Source organism: Rhinolophus ferrumequinum, chromosome 3, assembly GCF_004115265.2.
Source record: "Rhinolophus ferrumequinum isolate MPI-CBG mRhiFer1 chromosome 3, mRhiFer1_v1.p, whole genome shotgun sequence".
NCBI lineage: Eukaryota > Metazoa > Chordata > Mammalia > Chiroptera > Rhinolophidae > Rhinolophus > Rhinolophus ferrumequinum.
Genome location: NC_046286.1, coordinates 94826726 through 94850898, shown reverse-complemented (window position 1 = coordinate 94850898; position 24173 = coordinate 94826726). Strand labels below are relative to the sequence as shown.

Below are 24173 nucleotides of genomic sequence, written 5' to 3'. Positions count from 1 at the left end.
TAGGAATTAACTCACAAGCAGGACCAAAGTCACTAAATTGTTATTTCTTTGGTTCCTCACTAAGCCATGCTCCTTTATTCACACTGTATAAAAAAATACTAATGAAATCGCAAATGTAAATAAATCACTTAGGCGAGAATGAGTGACATTATGATAACTTCTGGTAATAAACACTAAAAGGTACCCTTGTTTTTGAATGGCTTATTGGGAGATTATAGTCTTTTCCAATTGTCACTGACAATATGGTGGTGCCTAATAATAATAGCTATAATAATAATAACAATAATAATGAAGAGAAGGAGGAGACAAAGAAGAGCAATTTACTGAGCCCTTAGTATGGGTTAGAAGCAATGCACAGGGCTCCCTATATACCATTTCTTTTAATTGTTTTATTAATACAATATTTCTAAGACATTGGAACTGAGAGGGATATCATTTACACATTAGAAAACAGATGTTCAGAGAGCTTATATGGTTGTTGAGGTCAGAGATGGGAATACAATCTCTGGAAGCTGTGTCCTTGCCCACTACCTCTTAAGAGCTGCAATTAATTACAGACTTTGGATCAACTGACCAAATAAATCCAACCACACAAATTAACATATGCCAGAATGACAGACGAATTAAACTAACATGGTGTCCATAAAGTTTGCTGCTTTCCAAACCGGTTCCCTGTTCTTTCTCCCTGAGGTATCTGAGCAGAGTCTATTTCTTTCCTTGCCCTCTCTCTGCCTTCAACCCTTAGTTCTCTCTTCTCCATAAGACTCACTCTAGGAATCCCATTTTCCTTTGTCTTCTTCTTCATTTTCTCTCACTAATATAATACTTTTATTAGCTACCTATACTTGTTTTTATTAAAAAGACAAAACAAATTTATTTTCCTTAAGCAGTCAAGATTTGATAGCTTGCCTACTGGAAGTTTCTTTGGTGGGTTGGGGGCAGTCTTGGAGTTATCACAGGATCAACATTAAACAATTAGCTCATTGTTTCTTATATACTTAAGTGCCAGCTTTCACGTAACACTTACCACCAAAGAGTGGATAATTCACATGGAGAAACATATATAACACGAGTATAAGTTAAAGAGAACATGCCCCATCTAGCGATCATCCATAACCAAGCCTCATCAATTCTAATTTTGAAGTAACAGTAAAATTCTTCCTGTCCTTCCTACATTCCTGCTGTTCCCATATTCATTCAATTCCCAAAAGTTTCTCAACTTTTTATCCGACTTCTTTAACTCAGCATAATTATTTTGAGACTTATCTATTTTGTTGCATGTATGAACAGCTAATTCTTTTCATTACTGAGTGGTATTCCATTGTATGGATATTTACATAAATAAATACACCTTGCCTACCACTTCATTGGACATCTGGGTTGTTTCCAGTTTCGGGCTATTACAAATAAAGCTGGTGTGAGCAATCTATGTATAACTTTTTGTATGGATAACGCTTTCACGTCTCTGGGGTAAATATTTAAGAGTAAGATGGCTACATCATATGGTAGGTATATGTTTAACATTTTAAGGAACTGCCAAACTGTTTACAAAAGTGTTCAGTGTACTTTCCCACCAGCAATACATGAGAACACTGGTTGCTCCACATCTTCACCAATACTTGGTATAGTCATTTTTTTTTCAATTTTAGACATTCTGGTACGTGTACAGAAGTATCACACTGACATTGTGGTTCTAATTTGCATTTCCCTAATGAGTCATGTTGAACATCATTCCATGTGCTTCAAATAGATCGTTCTCTTACATTCTCATTAATTATGCACGTACCTGTAAATCCTGCTACACTGTGTACTCATTCGAAGCACAATCACAGTTCTATCAAATTGGTTTTTTAAAGTCCAAATTGATTGCACTTTCTGCTCCATCACTTAGCCATTCCAAGGCCCCAAACAGAGCAAGTGTCTTCCCATTGAAAAGAGTGGGTTTTGCTCACATAAAGCAGGGCTTGCAACTGGAGAGGAAGTGGGCAGCTTTGTTCACAAGAAAAACTAAAGGATTACAAAACAGTGATTGGAAGATGAGTCATCTTTTCTGGAGCAGGAAAGAATTTCCAACTACTAATACACCGGCTTCTAAGACTAGGTTGTGCACTGCTTGTTAATACCAGTGATAGGTCCATATACAAAGTCCCCTTTGGGCCAAATGATTTGTCATTTCAAACCCATGTCTTCCGATTGGTTTCCCTTATCTCCTGTTATAACTTGTAACTCTCCATTTGCAATCCCATTGCTCACTAATACCTATAAACTTGGGGAGATGTAGGGGGGCATAGTTTCATTTATTAATTTATCAAATATCTACTCATGATGAATATAAAGAGGACTACAGTAGTCTTCCCTTTGCCAAGGGGGCACTAAACCCTATATATACCATGTTTTTTCCTGTACATACCTACAATAAAGTTTATAAATTAGGCATAGGAAGAGATTAACAACAACTAATAATAAAGCAGAACAGTTAAAACAATAAAAAAAAAAATCAGTGATAAGGTTTTAGGCCTCCTGGGGAGCAAAAGCAACATGTATCTCTACAACCTGCAGTGATTTGCCTCTTGAGCGCATTGGGTCAAGATGGACTGGCCTTGCTCTGGAAAAAACACTGCCAGGTAGCAGGAGCTCCTCTCGCTCAGCACCCAGTGCCTAATGGGATAAACCACTCCAGTGTACAGGACTTATAAGGAAAGCTCTCAGGGAAGTTTGAATTCTCTAAGCTTTCACCCAATCTTTTGAGTGAAGTCTCATAATAGCAATGTAAATTTACCCTGTAAATTAAACTCACTTTCAGAAAGGTTAACATTCAGAAATGAGGTCTTTTCTTTCATGAACGAAATTCACTGTTTTATGTAGGGAAAAAATGTAATCATGTGATAATGTCACCATGGTGAAACCTACCCTATGTCATTCAATATCCTCCGTAAACCTCGAATAATCGTACAGGATGAGATTGGGGATGTCTGTCGAGAGAACGGCAGCTGGCCATTTGACCAATTGATTTTGGAAAACCAAAGAAGCACTTTCTGGTGGCAACCATAAATATTAAACTGAATCATACTTTTTAATTCTCACTTCAAAACTTGAGTGCTATTTAAGTCTGACAGTTTTAGTGGTCTTTTGGGAGCCTGAGAGGCTCACCATAACCATTTGTACCACACAAGTCTAGTGATTATGAAATCTGTCTGAAGTACGTCTGTTAGTAATAGCTTTCAGTCTGAGTCCAGCAGAATTGCTGGGTCCTTCTGTTGAAGTGATGTAGATCTCTCAAAAAGAAAGAGTCTAATTATGTCTCCCATCTGTGCATATTGCTTGCAGACAAGCGTTATTTCGCTTGCACAGTGTCCTCTGCAAATTCCTGGGGCAGGGTTACAGGGAGTGTGCAAAGAAGACTGTCTATTAACCGCCTCAATGAAGGTAAAGGTTACTGAAGTCACTTATGAGATGGAGTGTCTCCTTTCTTCCAAAATACTGATTTTGACCACATAGGAGCTAAATGCCCTTTTGGTGAGGAATAAATGTCCATTAATAATCTCAATTCATAACTAATTGGAGGAAAATAATGCACGAAATCCCAAACAAAGCTATAGTGTGCTAACTGTCGACATTAAGTTTCAATCTCCTGACTCATTTTCTTCATAAACAGGAAGAATGATCTTAGATGCAATTTCAACTGGATCTGCTATAACTTAGAAGCATTCAACAATGCCTTTCTTGAATACTTGAAAGTGTTGCCAATATGACGATGGGAGCTAGCTGCATGTATGGGGCATGAATAGAAGCATAAGTGACAGGTGACACAGTGAGCGATAACTCAGCTCCCCATCAACTGGGGGCTCCCATCTTAGTGACAGTGATGAGTGGGTCTGTGGAATCCACACCCGTGGGACAGAACACATACCTAAAAAGTTGTAGCAATAGTTGATTGAAAACAAATGAAATCAGATGCAAGGAAATCTTATTTTATAAAATAAAATTTTAAACAAAAGTGAACATGGGTCTTTTTCTCTAGTCTACATTCACAGGACTAATAATAGAATATCTAGAGACAGAATATCCTGGAAGCAGACAGAAGTACCCCAATTCCTCCTCGCTACCCCCTGCATGAGCAGGGATCTAAAGAAGTTGAGGGGGACATTTTTCATGGAAAAATACTTTCCCTATACATGCAACCACTCATTGATTTCAGACTCATCACCAAGGAAAGGCATTTCTGCTCCTTTCCTCCATTATATAGGAACTGTTTTTCCTCCAAGATTTTTACCTAAGTTTTGACTATGAAAGAAGCTCACGGCATGTCTTCCCTCCTCCCTCGGGCCCCAGGAGACCCTAGGGGCCTCTTTCCCACTCTGCTAGAGACTGACATACAAATTGCTCGATTTGCTTTGGCACAGAGGAGATCCTTAAAGCTTCACTCACTCTTCCTGTGTTTGGCAAGGCTCTTGGAAACGATGTTATAAAGTGCGCAGAGATCCTCAGGCAAAGTGACTACTATAATATCAGTGCATGTAAAGTTCTGCACTGCTGTGGAGTAAAAGATAAATCAGAGTGATTCTTCAGTAAAAGCATAAGAAAAAATAAGCACTACAGTAATGATATTTCTTAGTTGCATGGGAAACAATCTCTAGAGATGCAAAGCAAAGTAGAAATCCTGTAAAACAAAAGAGCAAGTTTTCCAGGGAGCAGTATCTACAAAACCAGGTAGTTGGTTCCCTCAGTAAATCCCCTGGAAAAAATATTAGTTTCCTGGCCTTCAAAAAATTATTCATCATCTGTCATAGGATGACCCCAGTGTTCTCCAAAATGTCAGTTATGAAATGGCCCATTACATTTATTCTGTATTGCCTTAAGTCGATGGAGGAAGATTTAAATAATTCAGCTCTTTTCCCCTTGATGAGAAAGGAAGGAAGGAAGGAAGGAAGGAAGGAAGGAAGGAAGGAAGGAAGGAAGGAAGGAAGGAAGAAAAGAAGGAAATGAAGGAAGAGAAGGGAAGAGAAGGGAAGGGAAGGGAAAAGGAGGAAAGGGAAGGGAAAAGAAGGGAATGGAAGGCAATAGAAGGAAGGAAGGAAAGGAAGAAAGAAAGGTGGAGGGAGGGAAGGAGGGGAAAGGGAAAGAGGGAGGGACGGGGATGAGATTATAGCATAATGTCAGCTACAAGCTGAATCAAACTTGGGATTTCTGGGAGGAAGCCTCTAGAACAGACAATGTCAGAAGAACCTAGAACCCAGTTCAAATGCCAAGCGGTCTTCTTGTCCCCCATTTTGTCATTTTTTTCTTCTTCTCCAGAAAATAGGAACTTAATACGTAGGACCATGTGCCCTGGTATAGTTGAACATGACCTTACCCACTCCAAATAAAATCTTGGATTCTCTTTGATATGCACGCAGTCCCATTATAGAAAGACCCATGAAATCTGTGATTCCCATTCTATAATACTTTAAGATGTCTCTAATACCATACAACCATTGGAATATTCTTTGAGCTCAATCTATTTCAATAAATAATATCATATGCTACTCTTACCAAATATGTACCACTGTTACAAAAGAAAATCAATGGTACTAGAGTATCACTTGCTTAGAAGTATTGTGAGTTACAATGCAAGAGCACGGGCATCCTCCCCAGCCTGGCCTGCATCCCCATCCCTCTGTGCATTCTGGCTTTCCTCTGCTGTAGTAAAGGGCAGCGTGTGCAGGCTCTCTTCTGGCACAATACCACCTAAGCAAAGCTCTTCAGCAACCACCATACTATATATCCTCCTTGCCCTACCTACCAAGCTGATGCTTCCTTGAGGCTCCAATAGCCCTCATTCTCAGGCCTAGTTACTAGGTATTCCCAAGTTACTTCCCAAGATAGAACTTTCTGATCATCTGGAGGGTACACCATCCACACCCCCACCGATAGACTAAGGAGGATGGAAGTAATAAAAAGAGGATGAACCAAAAAGTCAAATAGATGATGGCCAGTTACATAAGATATCTGAAAGCCCTTCCCATCTATAAAATGCAGATGAACTGACCTACCACTTAGCGTCATTGTAAAATTAAGCAGTTAGCAGATGTCCCAGAGTGCCAGTCACTACTCAAGGAATATTAGTTCTCGTCCCTAATTCATCCCAATAGGCCTGCAGCATCTGCCCAATAGAAGGGTGCACTACTTTTGCACAGCACCACGAGAAACGTGGGGTTTTAAAACATTTTCGATTTAGAACTTCACACTTAGTCACTCACTTTGTGTTTGCCCTAAGTCATGATGTGATGTTGTGTTTTCTTTTTTTTATTTACATATAAAAAGAACTTAATAAAAGGATAAAAGACTTCCTGGACATCAAACAGCTCTTACAAAACAGCATTTTCATGATTTAAAAGTGGAGGGGACAGAGCATGTGGATTGTATTTCTCCTAAAATACATACGTGAAAAAATGAGAAAGAAAAGCATGCTTGGGGTTTTATTACACTCAAAGCACTTCAAGATGTTTAGCAAATCCAGAAGGCAGCTTGTATTCGTACACCCACAGGATAAATGGTCAATGGTTTTCTAAGGAACTCAGCAGATCTCCACACTATGTTCGTTGCTCCTTATTTGCCTTGGGAGAGAGAGAACAAAACTTGTCCGGTGGTGACTACCTGCCTTGGGAAATAAAGCCGTGTTCTCAAGACAAATGCTAAACAATAAAAACCTGTGGGAAGGGAAGCTGAACGTGACAAATTTACTGTTTTAAAAATATGTCACATTTAGCCTAGGGGACAGCCAATTAATTTGAATGAAGATTGAAGAATTCAGTCTAAAGTTTTTTTAAAATAAACAAAGGAAAGGTACTACCATTTGAAATTAATGGTGCATACTGCAAATACCCGTTAGTAAGATGACCATATATTGAAACAATTACAGATGATGAAAGTCATGATAGCTATACAAATCCTCAAACTTTGCAAGCATGACTATGCAGCCCTACCAGCATACCATGTTTTGTTGGACATAATAGTATGAAGACATTTATGGCATCATTACCAATTCCTTCACAGAAATGCAGCAAAGCTTAACACATATTACTCTGATTATTGTTCTCACCTATACAGATTCAAAGGTGGTGTTTCTACAGCATGTCCAAAATAAAAACTAACAGTATTGTTAACGGCAATTGCCTTTCTCCCCCAATTCATTTGTATAAATGAAAGAGAAAAACCAACAGAGCTTCTTGGAAAGACCTGAGGTATTTCCCGGACGTCTTGTATAATGTATACATAAGGTATAAACTAAATGCAGAAGATTGCCTTTCCGCAGGAAAGACTGGTCCTTCGTACAATGAGTGGCCTACTCGTTGCACACCACTCACTGTGGGAGGAAATCCAAAGATAAAACGGGTTTCAAGTTTGCTCAGCCATTTCTTGTTTTTAACCCCCAGACCAGAACTACATTCAAGGAACAACATTCCTTATAATGTTCCTATGAAAAACAGAAGCGTATCCAGACTTCACTTCCACAATTTCCCAGCAGTTTTTCCCTGCTCTGGACATCAGTCCACATTTATTGTTTAGTCATCATCTGTGCTTCTGGGTCTGTATTGGTGTGTGTGATATATCGCAGTTACATTTTAACTCACCCATCCGCATTTAATTTTGTTTGCACATCAACATATAGGACATAAAAAGAGTGAATGGCAATAAACTCCCTCTGATTTACTGAGATAATTATACAATTTCTCTAATTAGAAACAAAAATGGAGCTGCATGATAGAAGCACGTCAAGATTTTAAGGTTTAGAATTACAGACTGGAGCACACGTAAGATAATTATAATACAAAGAAGGAAATTGCTCTTAACTGTAAATATGAACTTCATGAAATATTTTCCTTAACTTTATTCAGCGATTCAGTTAACCACACACCTTTAAATGGTTAGATCTGTATCTTCTTAGTTTTCAAAGGCTGGGTAGATCTTAATTCTGCATGAACTTGTGAAATGCTGAATAACTTCCTTTGAAAATGAGATTCTCAGTTTTTGTAGTAAGTTAATCTGAGAATATGTCATTGCATCTTTAGTAAAGGGGCAGGGAGGGGCTGCATTCCTCATGTGAGCACCCATTTATGGGACAAGTTTCTCTCCAAATTTAGTATCAGGAAAAGGTTTTCTTCTCCTAAAGAACTGATGTGCTGCTTTTTGTTTGAAAGTAAAGACAAGAGTTTAGGACAGACTGTATGAAGCCCAACCATCAGGAAGCACAGATATTAATACAATGTTCAAAAGCAGTAACGATTTTACCTGTTTACTGGGAAAACTATTGCCTTACTCCTACTTTTTCTGACCTCACTTTGGACAGTACTCATGAATGACAAGGCACCTCATATCAGACTTTGCAAAGCAGACAGGGGAATAAATCATTAAAATACATGTACCTCTTTTCACACATGCATAATTATCCCTTTTTCCCTCCATTAAACAATAAGTAAGTTACGCAATGACAGATAAGGAAGTAGTTTATCAGGAAAAAGAATTAACCTCACAACTATACCTGACTCCAGAAAGAAAAATAAGTCAAGACTTTTAGACATGAGGATTAGACTTGGGGATTAAAAAAAAAAAAAAAAAAAGTCCCTTAGAGAAAACAAAGCAGATGGCAACTCTACCTTGTTACCAACCCCATCTGTATTACACTCAGAGCCTTGGTTTATGAAGACATGGTTGTCATGACAATAAGCATTTGAGAAGAGTTCTGGAGAAGCTGATGAATTTGAGAATGTCTCTTAGCTTCCCAATTTTCCAAACACACAGAAAGCCCACACTCCCAGCCACCAAATAAACGATTCTATTACTTCTTGTATTGGTTACAATTATTCTATACTGATATTATAATATTTTGCCTTCACTCAGGTCATAATCCTCCTTTACTCTGACACAACAAGCTTGAAGGTAAACTAGTCTTTTATTTTTACTCAGCAAATGCAATTGTATTAACTACAGCTTAATTTTGTTTTTCTGACAAGCTCAGAAAGAAATCAGCTAAAATGAGAAAGAGAAACAAACTAAAAGAAATTATTTTCTAGTTTCTGAGAGTAGAGAGCAAACTAAAGAAGGGGGAAGAAATTATTCAACTATAAAGTACTTAAGGTTGTCCTTTGATGTGCTTGTCAAATGGATAGGAAGGGCATCTCTGCGGAACGAATCTGAGTCCCCCTGATAAAGAGCATGGACTGGCTGAGTTTGAAAAGTCAACAAGCACTTGTACCTTGGAACATACATTTTTTTTTTCCTGTCTACCTAGAAGCAGACCTACAGAAACATTTCAAATACTATTGTCATCAGCCCGAGTTTTCCAGATAACTGTATGCTCCCAGTAAACACTACAAATGTCATCAATACAAAAACTGAGAGAGAAGCAGACAATCTCCTTTTTAGAGCAAGTCTTCCAAACAAATGGACAATGCTGCTTTCCTCTTACCTCCACCCAGCTCAGCTCCCTCATTGAAAGCAAAATTGATGAGCATCTTTAGTTTTACAGAGCATTTCCTCTCTCTCTCTCTCTTTCTCTCTCTCTCACACACACACACACACACACACAAACACACACACACACAAATTTGACTCAAACGCTACAGGAACACCTGTCCTTGTCAAAGACCCAGGGACATCTCGTTCTAGAATGAATTAGGAGCTTTTTAAAAAGAGGTTTATTCTCCCATTGTTTTACTTAAATTCAGAACATTAAATTGTGAGTTTTACAAGGCAAAATCCCCAACCAATAACAGAAATGCTGAGTATCCAATCAGATAACACATCCGCTCAGAAACCAGAAGACAAGGTACAGGACCCCATACCTCCAAGTGGTAGAGCGACAAGTCTGGGGCTGGTGGGGGCCTGAGGGTCTCACAAGCACAGGGAGATTTATTTAGAAAAGTCTGAAGCCCCTTTTCCAGTCTTCCCACAGCTGCCCACTTCCCACATGCTTTCCTTTTCTACACCAGATCTCAACTCAGTAAACACTGACCTTATGTATACACTACTGCAGAGAGGCCATGAGATTCGAATGCCAGAGACTATTCTCCCATAACCTGTGGTAGATGCTTTCATAAGCACAGCAGATCCTGCCAAGCCATTAAACAACAACTCTAAAAATACAGTGGGTAGCTAGACGAGCCTAAAGAAAAATTCTCCAAATGTTAATTACCTTCAAAGCAAGAACGATTTCATTTCTTGCTAGCTCAACTGGGCCCCTAGCTTGGGGTCCCATAAATAATTTTGACTTCCTAAGGATTACAATAGGAACTACAATGATGTTTTTCAATGTAGTTGTTTTTTTAAAATATAACTAACATACAATATTGTATCAGTTTCAGGTATACATCATAGTTATTCAACATTTATCTACCTAAAGAAGTGATCACCATGATAAGTCCAGCAACATCTGACTATCACAATATTATTGACTATATTCCCCACGCTGCACATTATATCCCCATGACTTATTTGTTTTATACCTGGAAATTTGAAACTTTTATTCTCCTCCACCTTTCCCCTCTGTTTTAATTTCTAAATTACAGTTCGACAACAATGTTTCTTAATAAAAAAAAAATTAGCTATATTAGTTTCCTAGGGCTGCTGTAACAAAGTACTACAACCTGGGTGGCTTACAAAAACAGAAAACAAACAGTTTTGAAAGCTAGAAGCCTACAATCACAGTATTGGTAAAGCTATGCTCTCTCTGAAGACACCAGGGGAGAATTTATTCCATGGCTTTCTCTTAGCTTCTGGTGCTGCTGATAATCCTTGGCACTTTTTGGCTTACAGATGTATAATTCCAACCTCTGCCTCCATCGTAACGTGATGTTCTCTATATGTCTCTGTGTCTCTTCTCTTTTTATAAGGATACCAGTCATAGCACGTTAGGGCCCACACTAACCGAGTATGACCTTATTGTAACTTGATTACATCTGCAAAGACTCTACTCCCAAAGACGGTCACATTCACAGGTACTGGCTTAGGGCTGAGTTAGGATTTCAGCATATCTTTTGGGGGTATGCAACTCTACCCACAACTGTAACAAACATTTTACCTCTTACATGGTCATGTTCCCTATCCACCAAATATTTATTGAGCATCTCCAAGAGAGATGACATCTCCCAGGCATGAGGCTGGGTTTGGTGGGTACAGAGATGAGACAATGTTCTCATTCTCAAAAAGCTCATAGTCCATAAGGGAAGAAAGGAAAATGAACATATGATAATAATAACATGTGTTGAGTGCCAACATACAGGGAAATATCTGAGGAGTGGACAATTAATCGGAGAGGCTGGAGGAAAGATTACTTCTTGGGCCACTGCATATGCTTCTTGCTTTTCCCAGTACACCCTTGCAATGACTTCATCTCTCACAGCATCAAGATCAAGTTCTTATTCCCACGGTAGCTCTTATCTGTGAGTGCCTTTTCACTTATTAGTATCTCTCACCAGACTGGAAACAGATTGAGCAGAGGGACTATGTCTTGATGACCTTAGACCTGACTATTTAATGCAGTGCCTGGCTGAGAAAAGCCCATTCATAAATATTTGTCTATGGGGGGAAAGGTAAAAAAAAAAAAAAAAAAAAAAAAGAATGAAATGAAATGGTGTAAATGAATTATCCTCTAATGGCAGGGCCAGCAATTTGAAGAACGTCCTGTAAGAAGGTCTCTAATTTCTCAGTGAAAAAGGAGGTGAGGTCCTCTACTGAGAAGGGTGAGGAGGTAATAATGAAGGGTGCTAGAGTAAAATCGTGCAGGACTGAAATAGCAGCTGTGGGGATGAGAAGAAAGCAAGAGAGGCTGAAAGAGTGAACGTGCTAGAGAGGCAAGTAGAAAATTGGGAAACTTAGCTATTAGACCTTCCAATCTAGCTAAAAATAAGTCTAAATATGGTCACAGATGAAACTAGTAATGTATCTTTCTCTTTAACTGCAAAATTGTCCTTTTAAGTATATTGTCACTTGTCTTAAAAATTCAGTATAAGAAGGAAAATTAAATACTCAGTATGTTTTTTTCTTAGAAAGAAAAAATATTTAACAACATGCATAAATACAGTACTCTTTGGAGTGCTTACAAGCCTGAATTAATTAAAGAAAAATCAATTGCTTCACTATTTTTGAATACCTACTATGTGCCAGGCACTATATTGATGTTATGTACAAAGAACTTACTATGTTTTGGTCTCTGACATCAAAGCTAAGAGAGAAACCAGTCCAATTAAGAGAGGATTGGAAAATAGTATCTAAAACCACGCTGCAAGACTGTACAGGGCTCAGTGGAGACACGAAGGACAGGCATCTAATCCAGAGTGGCAAGACTTCCTCAAATTTCTAATCCAAGCTTGGATGGCATTCTTGAGGGCGAGACAAAGCTAGTGAGGGGCAAGAGAGTATGGCATATCCCTGACACTGTCTCTGGACCAGACATGCAGGGGCACAGAACCTGGAGAGAGGAGTGGTCAGAAGTGCAGCAGGAGAATGCAGCAGGGGCCAGGTGGTGCCAAGGAGCTTGGACTTCACCCTGGAGGCAAAGCGAAGCCACTGAAGAATTTTAAAGATATAAGTCTTCACTGGAATGAAGGCCAGGAGAGTGAAGAGACCCATTGGTGAGGTCTGAAGGAAGGCAAGTTCATTGAATTTAGCAACTGGTGAGATGAAAAGAGGGGCAGAATGAGTCAATGATCTTGTCAGTGTCTGGATGGTGGGATGGCCGCTGTGCTGGGCATGTCAGAAGAGAAGGTCCATAGTGGAAGGCCGTGAGCACTGGCCTGGACGTGTTCAATCTCAGTTTCCTATGGCATAACCATATAGAAAAGTCTAGTAGATTGCTGACATAAGCGTATGACACTGAGAGACATGGTGTAGCCTGAAGTCAAAGATTTGAGTATTGCCAGGAAATAGGTAAGAATTGACATTATGGGATGGGTGGTATCCATTAGAAGGGGTACGCAGAGAGGAAAGACAAAAAAATATCATGAAAAAATGCCAATGCATGAAAACGATAACCATTTTTTTCCACACTTAAAACAATGACTTGACAATTTAAAAACAGAAAACGTTTCCAAAAAACAAACAAAAAAAACACTATTTCTATCTAATGTTAAAAAAAAAAAAAACAGCGTGGGGCTGGCATATGCTTTTCTTTCTTTGTACTTATCATGTCCAAAGTTGTTAAACAGATGTCCAGAAAGGGAAAAATAAACATCTGTTATTTACTATTCTGAAAAAGATAAATTCTGACGACGTGTGTGACTCTTTTTTTTTTTTTTAATCAAAAACACTTTCAACAACAAGAATTCCTAAGCAGCATAAAATGCACTGTTTCCTGATCATTCCTGGCTGGGGTAATGCAACCTTCTACTTTCTCACATTCAGAGATTAGCATGAAAAATCACTTGTGTTCTTCCTCTTTGAGCCAAGGGGCTGCTGAGCGGAGAAGGCACCCCAGCCCCCAGGTGCCTCCTGCAGCCTCAGGCCTCAGTTTGTGTTCTCGCTCCCCACTCGCCTCCTGACGGTCCCCTAAGTACAGCCCCTGCCTTAGCAGTGATGTCACCTGGAGCCTCCCAGCACACCTTGCAGCAGCTTAGTCTTTGACGAGAAGCTGAGTGGCACTGAATTGCCCTGAGGGTACCAGCTTAGAGCTGTCCACTGCTCTCCCTGGAGGGGAGCAAGCAGAGCCAATGGGACAGTTTTTTTCTCACAAGACTAGCAAGTAAGGTGCAGCCTGGAATGAAATTTGAAGAAAATGAAACTCAAATTTGTCCATTGTGAGTTTGTGGAACTACAAGAATTTTGGACATACTTATGTTTTTCTTCTCTATTTTTATAAATTAAAATTTTAAAAAATATCCATGCCTACTAATTTTGACTTAGTTTGATTTCCTACTACTGTGATAAACCCAAAGGGAGAGGTGGTTGTTATTGTTTTGTCTTTCTCTTCCTAACCCCTATGAAGCAGTTAGGGAATTCTCCAGGGAACGATGGGCCAAAATTCCTTATCCCACTTTCAAAATCTCTTAGTGTCCATGGTCAGCTTCTCAAATCAGCTTCCAATTCAGAAGGAGGAGTTAAGCCAGAACTGGAGATAGGCATGAAAGTGGCTCTTTTGATTCCAAGAAATTTCGTGCTTATTAGCACAAATCTGGCTTACATTTAGTAGTAAAAATATAATCTATCTTCAAGATTGTAAAGTCTCTTGTTCTAACTATTTCAGATCACAAATGTGGAAATCTTGGGATCACTGAGGGAAAAAAAAAACACAAAAAAACATCCTCTCACCACCCCCACCCTCCACAAAAAACAATGGCACATACACCAAATTAGAAGCAAAGTTTATGAGTATTATGTTTAGTAGGTATCTTTTCTTGGATACAAGGACATACGTATGCAATCATTGAAATGACATGTATTCTTATTCTGTCTCATGATGACAAGACGAGTGAGGGTCTTGGAAGAAAATGGGCTGATTCTAGAAAATCACTGATTTGGGTTCTGTTTTGCTCAGACAATGCTAGAATGAAGAAAGGCATGAGCAGAATTATTACTTTTGAGGAAGACCTAATCATGTTTCATATTTATATAAAGAGAAGAATGTGTACTGGCTACCTTCTTAGAGTTCCATGTGTCTCAATCGGATTTTTAACTTTTCTAATGTAGAGTGAGATATGATGAAGATGCAGTGTGTGGTGAAGGGACAATGAGCTTTGTTAAGGCCAGCTGTGCCACTTAGTGGTGCTGGTGACATTGGGTGAATTATTTCATCTCTGGTGCCCAGTACAGTGTGTGCCCTTAATGTATGCTCTATGAATATGTTTGAATGAATGAATGCATTGCTCTGGCTTCAGTTATTTCATTTGCAAAATGGGAATGACAATAATATCCCTGTAGTATGTCATGGTAAAAACTAAAAAGTACATAAAACTAAAAAGTATGTAAAGAACCTATCACATTGCCTTGAAAATACGGGAGGTCAATGGATAAATGGTAGCTATCATCGCTTTAGTTCCTTTTTAATGATCAAAGTGCCAAATAGTATGCAGATCACAAATGTTCTTCTCACACCCTGATCATGAGTTTCACCACCTAAAATGTACAGGTTGAAATACATTTATGACAGGGTTCTTAAACATTTTTGTTCCATTTGAAAGCATGGTGAAACCTACGGACCGCTTTTTAGAATAAGGGATTTCTGAATGCATAAAATATAACATTAAAAATCACAAAATAAAACCAATTCTACTGAAATCCAGTTCTTTTTAAGAATTCTGTGTGTCCACAAACCCCAGGTGAAGCACCCATGATAGAGGAAGGGTAGAACACTAGGACTTCGCAGACAATCAAAAGCTGCTGGTCATTTCATGCTCTCCATATTACAAGAGGGAAGTCCTCTCTCCTTCCCCCACTTTCCTTAGCATGCTCTCATAAAATTATTGAAGAACAAAGAGAATATTATTAACTATTGGGAATGCTTTGTACATGGGCGACAAAGAGATATGAAAAAAGGTGTGTAATACAGATCTGGTAAAATCGCTATTTAACAGCATGTACAGAAGTTGGCCTTCATGACTCATTTTCAGTGATTCATTTCATAAGCTATTAAGGGAAACTGTTAATATCCTGACTTACCTAAAGAATGGCTGTGAAAATTCATCAGGATTTGAAGACTAAAGGTAAACGGAAGTCTTAAAATAAAGAGATTATTAATGGAATAAATTCTAAAATGACTTTGAGATATTAAAAAAAAAACATTTTCTTTGCCTTTAAGAGATTGAAACATCTGTTAATAAAAAGTTATGCATAAAATAGGTAGGGAAAATTTTAAAAAATACACGCTTCTCATCTTTCAAATCTCGCATAAAGATGTCAGGTGTGTGAGGTTTTCCTCTGCTACCTGAACAGAAATGGCCAGCTGAGACCTAGGCAGGAGGGCCAGAATACCTAGTCAGGCACTAACTATGACATGACTATTATAAGGGACGGTCAGAATGAATGAGGTAAATATTGTCCATCCAGCCTACTTCTAAGAACTTCTATGGATTCTAATCAAGATATCTTAGACACCAATAAAACTCCAAGTTTAAGGCTAGAAATTGATAGCAACATCAAATCATCTGAAAGGCACCAGCTGTGTGAAAGGATTGTGTTTTGCATAAAGAATGTGAAGAATACCTAAACTCCAGAATGTACACTGATAGGGAGAGAAGGGATCTTAGTCATAAATGAAAAATCTTTGATCTTAGGAGAATCAATTACACTTGGTTAAGTAGACCAATGATGTAGTCTCTATTTGGAGTCTGAACGACTGTGCATGATGGATGACATGCATTCAGAAAAATGGAATTGGTTGACTGAACAAGGCTTCTGATCCTTTTTCTCACCCTTTCCCCAGTTCTAGAAGATACTACCATCCAATGCATGAGTTACTAGACCATCTCTAATTCTAGACTTACTCGAGAGGTGGGTGCAGGCTCACTCATCTTTGCTTTCCACCAAAGAACCCAAAACTGTGCTTTCACAAACCTGACATTCAAAAAGTTTCTGAGTGAAAGTTTGCAAAGAGCTAAGAATGAATAGAAAAAATGAAACAAATTAATGCTGATTACACTGGCAACTATAGCATCCTAACGGTAGATTTGCTAGGCTACGCCTCCTTATCTTGGTGGCTATGTGTAAATGGTATATTTACACATGAATTTTACCTAACCATTGAATATCCCCAAATTGGGATCCTTCAGAGAAACAGCAAAAACAAAGGTAAAAGATAAAAAATAGTCCTAGTTACATAGAAAATCTAAAAGAAATACATCAAAAGCAAGTAATTTTCCTAAAAAAAAAAAATACTACCAAGTAACAAGAAAAGCTGGGAATTCTCTCATCACTGGAAGACTTCAGGCACACCTTCAATTGTTCTTTCACTCCCTTTAACTTTCAGTGGCTTGTTTCCTATCTTTTCAGGATGGTGGCATCTCGAAAGCATTTCCATTCCCTTTTACTTCCATTCTTTTATTTCTATGTTTTTCTCTTCTGCTACTCTATCCAAAGGGAACAGGATTTAAACGTTAAACTCTAACAAAAATTTCAAGTCACTTTTGCCCTACTAAAAGCACAGTCAATGTCAAGAAAGAGGCAGAAAGTGGAATGATGGTCTGTTGAAAAATAACTTCGGTTCTTAGATCTACCAGCTTCCAGCAATCATAGCTGTTCCGTACATTACTTCTCAGGGAGTATTTTTCTCCTGATGCATTAGCAGTCATACTGGGTTATACTTGCCCATTTGAAGTTCCTACAGCTATCATGTTAACCCTCTTGGTCTCCCATCTCATTTGACAACACTGGCACTGAGATTGAAAAAAAATTTTTTTTGATCAGAGTGTAGAAAGCATTTGAAATTTCCTCAGTTTGACACACACACACACACACACACACACACAAACACACACACACACACACACACAGATCATGTAACTTGAGCGCAGCAATTCAGGTCTGCAGTTACCTAATGTTTCAATTTCTCTTTCTTGAATGATTTATCACAGATTCTTTCATTTGGTACTCGATTAATGTTAATTGAATGGATGGAAAAATAAATAAGTAGATTATGAGAAAACTCAGAAGCCAGATGTATATAGTGCCCCCTTATCTGTGGGAGATAGACTCCAAGACCCCCTGTGGATGCCTGAAACCAAGAATAGTACCGAACCCTGTATCTCTGTATATACTATGACAAAGTTTAATTTATAAATTAGGCACACTAAGACATTAAAAATAGCTAATAATAAAATGGAACAATTATAACAATATACTGTAATAAACGTTATGTGAATGTGGTCACATGCAGGGAATCTCTTCTTCAGGCTCAATGCTTTCTGGCGCAACACACTGTCGTAATCAGAACACCTTTGCTTTTTATGTTTTCTACCCACAAATTTAATGCCTTTCCCATTTTCACTAAGCACTTACCATGCACTGGGGCCATTACTTTCGCAGTTTCAGGTGCAACAGAAAAACTAGCATGAATTTCTTTTTCCTTCTTCATGGTTTTACGAATAGAAGAATTTTTATTGTTGTAGATTTTAGCAACCTCAACATACATTTTTTTTTTCTTTCCTTATGAAGTCAAGAACCTTTTAACTTAAAGGAAGTGCTTTACAGCTTCTCTTTGGAATATTCAAATTGCTGGCATCACAAATTTTTGTTTTGGGGTCATTATTAAGTAAAATAAGGGTGTCTTGAACACAAGCAATGTGATACTTCAACAGTGGATCTGATAAACGAGATGGCTACCAAGTGACTATCAGGTATGGAGATGCAGGACAAAGGAATGATTCACGTCCTGGGTGAGACAGAGAAGGATGACGCAGGATTTCATCACATTACTCAGAACGACACACAATTTAAAACAAATGAATTGTTTATTTCTGGAATGTTCCATTTAATATTTTCAAACCGTAGTTGACCATGAGTAACTGAAACTGTAGAAAGCAAAACACAGATAAAGGGGATTACTGTATGTGAATACTGATTTCCCCCAAAGACTGATCAAATCTAATCTTATCTACTAGTTTTGGGCAAAACAATAAACAGTAAGATGCTCTTCACATGGCATATTTGTTTTATTCTGCCATTTTGTTTTTCTTTTGCTTGGGACTAGGAAGGGCATTTATATAGAATTTATAGAATAACACCTTTGGATGGGCTGGAAACCTTGTCACTTAAATCTCCTTTGCTCTTAATAGGTAGTGAATGGCTTCCTACTTTTTTGAAATGACCTAAAAAAACCAGCTTCTCTGCACTTTACTCTGAGTGTAACACTTAGGATTTGCTCAGGCAAACCAATATAACAAAAAATGTCATCCCTCAAATATATTTATTGAAGGGTTTCTACATTCAAGGCAGCATGTTAGGGAACGAAGTCAGTGCACTTTAATTTATTTTGTATATTGAGATGAACCTGAAAGTTCTAACTTTGCCTTCTACGTACATGCTTATTACTCCATTGCTAGAAAGTAAATGATATACAAAGAGCTAGATAATAAGGTCGCATATTATAAGTATCAAAATAAAGCACTATAAGACTCGGTACCCCATCCAGAGGCACAGCCTACAAATTTAAAGAGTTTTTGAGAACATGAAAATTGGTAGGGGACAGATGTATAAAGCAGAGGGTTTCGGTGCAGCCCATCAGATGTGGTGGAGACATAAATGAAAACACAATGACATAAATGAAGACAGCAGGGCTGAGGGAGGTGTATTTTCTGCAGAGGAAGCCACACAGAAACCACACACTCAAAGGCGTGAATTTGGGGCACAAGCACCACACATCTACATGACAGGGGATGGTGGGGAGGGGGTAGCTGCACTGGGGAGAACAGAAGGTGTGTGTTGAGAGAAGGAAATATTTGCCTAGGTGGAGTGGAGTCAAGTCGGGGAGAGTTTGTATGCCTTGGTAGGAAATTTGAATGTGATTCTGTGGTCAGCACGATGGTAACCACAGCAGATCGTCAGGAAGTCCTGTCCTTTACAGGCAAATAAGCATATCGTTCCCTACATAGTATAAGGACTGAGAAAACCAGCTGCTGTATGAAAAGATACAAATGTTCTCGATAGGCAAGGTTGTTCCTCAAAGGAAACTGCAGTGGTGGTAGATAACATGCAGTGTGACACAGCTGTGAGTACTTCAGAGTGTGATCCCTGGGACAGATGGCCTTGGATGAAGCCCAGCCCAGCCCCTTCATAATGGGGAACCTTTGAGGAAGCTACTTAACTTCATGCCTCAGTGTATTCATCTGAAAAGGAGTTCTAAAAAGCACCTGCCCCATAGGGTTACCATGATGAGTAAATAAACCAATAAATATGAAGCTTTTAGAACAGTTCCCTGTACCTGGTAATCACTGGTCAAGTGCTGGCTTAATAGAACTCATTATGTTTCAAGGTGATGGAATCAATCTGGTATAAAGGTATTTTTACATCTAGGGTACTCAATTTCCTCTAAAATTCTTGCCATTTATGTGAAATAAATGAAATAAATAACAATAATAACGGTAATTCAATTTTTGGAGATTTGACCAAAAAAAAGTATAAATGGAAAACAGAAATAAAGAATACCATGTAATTAGTATACCAAATACCAAATAAAGAATACCATGTAATTTCAATGTTGAACTTTAAAATACCCTCATCAAGTATTAGACATATATTTTTAAGTCATAATCTTATTTCAAGCATCACTTCTCATACAAAATTTGTCTTAACCATGAGTTCATGTCCTTAGAAGAATTATGTATAATTCGCTTTTGTATCTCCAGCATACATTCTGGCACATAAGCACTCAATAAATTTTGGATGGATGGTTGGATGGATGGATGGATGGATGGACGGAAGAAAGGAGGAAGGGACAAAGGTGAGTAGCTAGGCAGACCAGTAATCTGCTTTCCCAGAATGGGAAGTCAGACCCTTTATGGATTCAGGGGTTTGGTTCCAGGGCCATCCCCCGTGTAGTGAAATAGAGAGCTGATTTCCACACGGATGGTCAGCTTCAGAATATAGAAAGGTGATCCATGTAGGTGTTCACTGTAGCTGTGGGGTGTGTGTCCCACCCAGTTCTTGCTCTACTTGAGTTTTCCCTAAACAAGACCCCACACTGGGGTTTGTGAAACACTGAAGGTGTGTAAGGGCACCTGAAATGCATCAAGTTTTCCTCTTTGCCTCTGGGAAAATGGACATTATTCACAAAGATTGATTATGAAATCAAGATGAGAAACCTACCTTGGAAACTGGGGAAACTGGGCCTTCCCATGATAATTTCTCAAATGACAATACCCTAAACCAACATACGCAGGCTTACTTAGTCTCTCTCACTCATTCTCACATTCTCTCTCTCAATGAGAATCTCTCTCCTGATTGTGAAGTTTTTTTTTTTTTTAATGTGATTTAGTGGGCTTTCTGACAACCTGTAAGAATGAACTGAATTTCATAAAAAGACCAAAAAAAAAACCCTCTTTACTTACTTGGACGTAGTTTCCTAGACTCATTTCTGATGAAGTGTTGTTGATTACTGCCTCCTGTCACAGAGTTACAAGTGGGAAACGGTTGGTCACCCACCGGTGCTAAGTCAGCAGCATGAGGGACGTGTTAGGATATCAGTGGGTCCCCATGCCTCGGTTTGGTTTTATTTGGAGGACTGTCGTGCAACTTAATTCAACAAGTTTTTATTCAGGATATATTTGCCTAGGGTTGCTTATGTTCCTCAGGAAATACAGAGACAGAGATTATATTTGGAAGGTTTACAGCAAATTTAGTAGAAGCTACTTTTTTAAATGCCATAGTCTAGTCACAAAAGCCAGCATTAACATCTTCCGTAATATGTGAGGAGAAGAGAATCTAATCTTCAGGTTGGAAGGGATCTCCAAGGTATATAGTTCAGTCCACTTATCTTACAGATGAGGAAACTGAGGCCTAGAGGGAGGCAGGTCTTTGGCATGAACCATGTCACATGTTCTATGTTTGTATTCAAACTGAACACTCTCAGACTTTTGCCCCTAATTCAAGCTGCCACTGTGACCTTGGCAATTAATTCAATATCTCTGTGTCTCAGTTTCTTCATCTGAAAAAACAGTGATAATAATAGGAGCTACCTCATATGGTTGTTGGAAGGATTAAATAAGTCACTACACATAAAGCATTTAAAAGAATGCCTGTCATAGTTAGCACTCTAGAAGGTATTCGCTATCATCTATTATCATTATTTTGCAGTATTAAAAATACAGGGAGCTCCAGTACAGAATTTATAGTACTACTTCATCTAGAAATAAAAGCTAAGCACCAAATAAATGACAGTGTAGTCTAATGGAAGACATGGACGCACAGTCTAGCTTCTGCATTAGGCTGTGTGGCCTTGGGTAAGCTGCTCAACCTTTCTAAACCTCCATTTCCTGGACTTTGCAACTCTATTTCTTTCCAGATTGTTACAAGATTTAGTTGGGATATTAAATAATAATGCAAGTTGTAAATTTCTAAGTGTTCTGCGTATCAGGAATCATAGGGCAGGAAGTTGTAGTCAAAGGCAGGGGACTAAAGAAGAGCGCTCTCAACAAGGTGCTGGTGCCAGGAACTCAGGAACAAGTCACATGTCCTCACTCTTCTCTGGTCTTTTCCTTGGTGTATTGCATTTGTGGCTTGAATTTTATAACTTAGGAAGATGTAGGAGTAGGTCCTGTTCACTTTCTCTGAGTGAGGACTGAACCAGAGAGAATACTAGGTTAACACATCTTGTTCCATACTTTTCTGTCTATAACATAAAGGTATTGGGTGTCCCATCGGATAATATGCCAGCAGCACTTTGGCAACTGAGTGTGGTTTTATTATCTTCATGGAGTTCAAAACTGTTCTCTCATTTATAGATGGGTAGTTGTCGAGGACAACTCTGCCTAAAACAGTAGATTGTAGAAGAGCCAGATTATCTAATATATAAATTACCTAAAAACACATTAACTCATTTATTTCACGGAGTATGGTTTACCTCACAAAAAGTTCCTTTCTTCTTCATAATTTCACTTTTAAAAAGTCACCAGCATTTTGCAAGTCAAGCAAAAATCATTGAAATTAGCAAGCTAGATATGCTTAACTTCACAATACAGTGTGCTCTCGTGGGCATTATAAATACTAAAAAATATATAGTACATTAGATGTTTACAAAAATGAAGTACCTCCTATTTTCTTAGGCTATAATCCCTTTTCAATCTGCTTCTCTTCTCCATCCCTGGAGTAAATAACTACGTAAGACAGTGCCCTCACACAAACCACAAGAACAATCATTCTTAAAATAGAGATTAACGTATCCAAAAAACTTATGATATTTACCTCCACAAAAATATTCAGTGGCCCACCACTGTTTACACAATCAAATCCAAACATTTCCGGGAATTCAACACCTGTCGTCAACTTCCTCTCCCCCAATCTTCTTCCAACCTCTGGACTACAGTGTCTCTTTCACCAGGAAAGCCTCTTGAGTACCCCTAGAATATGACATACTATTTTTTGCTGCTCTTATGCATTCATTCAAAAAACATTTTCTTTTACCTGCCAAATATTGGGCACTATGAAAAATATAGGGATATAAACACAAATAAGACAACATGGATGAACCTTGAAAACATAATGCCAGGTGAAATAAGCCAAGCACAAAAGGATAAATATCGCATGATTCCATTTATATGAGGTACCTAGAATAGTGAAATTCATAGAAACAGAAAGTCAATTAGAGGTTACCAGGGACTGTAGGGGGCATGAGGGAAGAGTGGGGCGTTATTGTTTATAGGCACAGAGTTTGTTTGGGATGATGAAAAAGTTCTGCAAATGGACAGTGTTTCCCAAACAATGTGAACATATTTACCACCATTGAATTGCACACTTACAATGGTTGAAATGGTAAATTTTATGTTATATATATTTTATCACAATAAAAAATTATGAAAAAAAATGAATAAGACAATCGCTGCCTTCACAGAGCTAACTGTGTAGGAGGGATGACCAGACAACCATACAACAAAATGGTAGATGCAGCAGTAATTGGAGTCATAAAATTTAGACACGTCAAAATGCTGGACACCTACATGGTACATGATATATCTCTGTACATGGAAAAAAACAAATTTGAGGACAGAAAAGGTGCAATGTCACACATACAAATACACTAACACAAGAGATGTGCATCCACCCTCATCCTTTACAGTTAGACAAAGCATGAGTGGAAAACAATTAAATTCTAATAAAAACTTAATACGCTTTCTCAATATTAATGTCATACATTATTATCAAAGTATATTGAAATTAATATAGATTTTAGGAATATGCATAAAATAATTCCTTTACTTAATTTCCATGTGATCCCAATGATCTGAGAACAATAAAGTCATAATATATTAATAAAATCCAGAATAAAATCTAGAAATTAATAGGATTCAACAGTTTTAGTAATTTAGACCCTTAGCTGGTCTACATGTATTTTAGAGACTGCTGCAATCTCAGAAAAATATTAGTGACCAAGTCTAATTCTGTGTTTATCACTAGATTATGTTCTCTGTCCTGTGCAAACTATATAAACCTGTAATCGTTTTAAATATAATAATTTTATAATGCTTTAGAAGTTAATTATTTTTTAGGTGTAGAGG

General features: G+C 38.2%; 1 protein-coding gene across 4 annotated transcripts in view; it reads right to left on the bottom strand.

Annotated features, from left to right (window-relative positions):
* Positions 1-24173, bottom strand: part of ESR1 (estrogen receptor 1) — a 358432-nt gene that overhangs the window by 67208 nt on the left and 267051 nt on the right. The gene's annotated exons all lie outside the window — the stretch shown is intronic.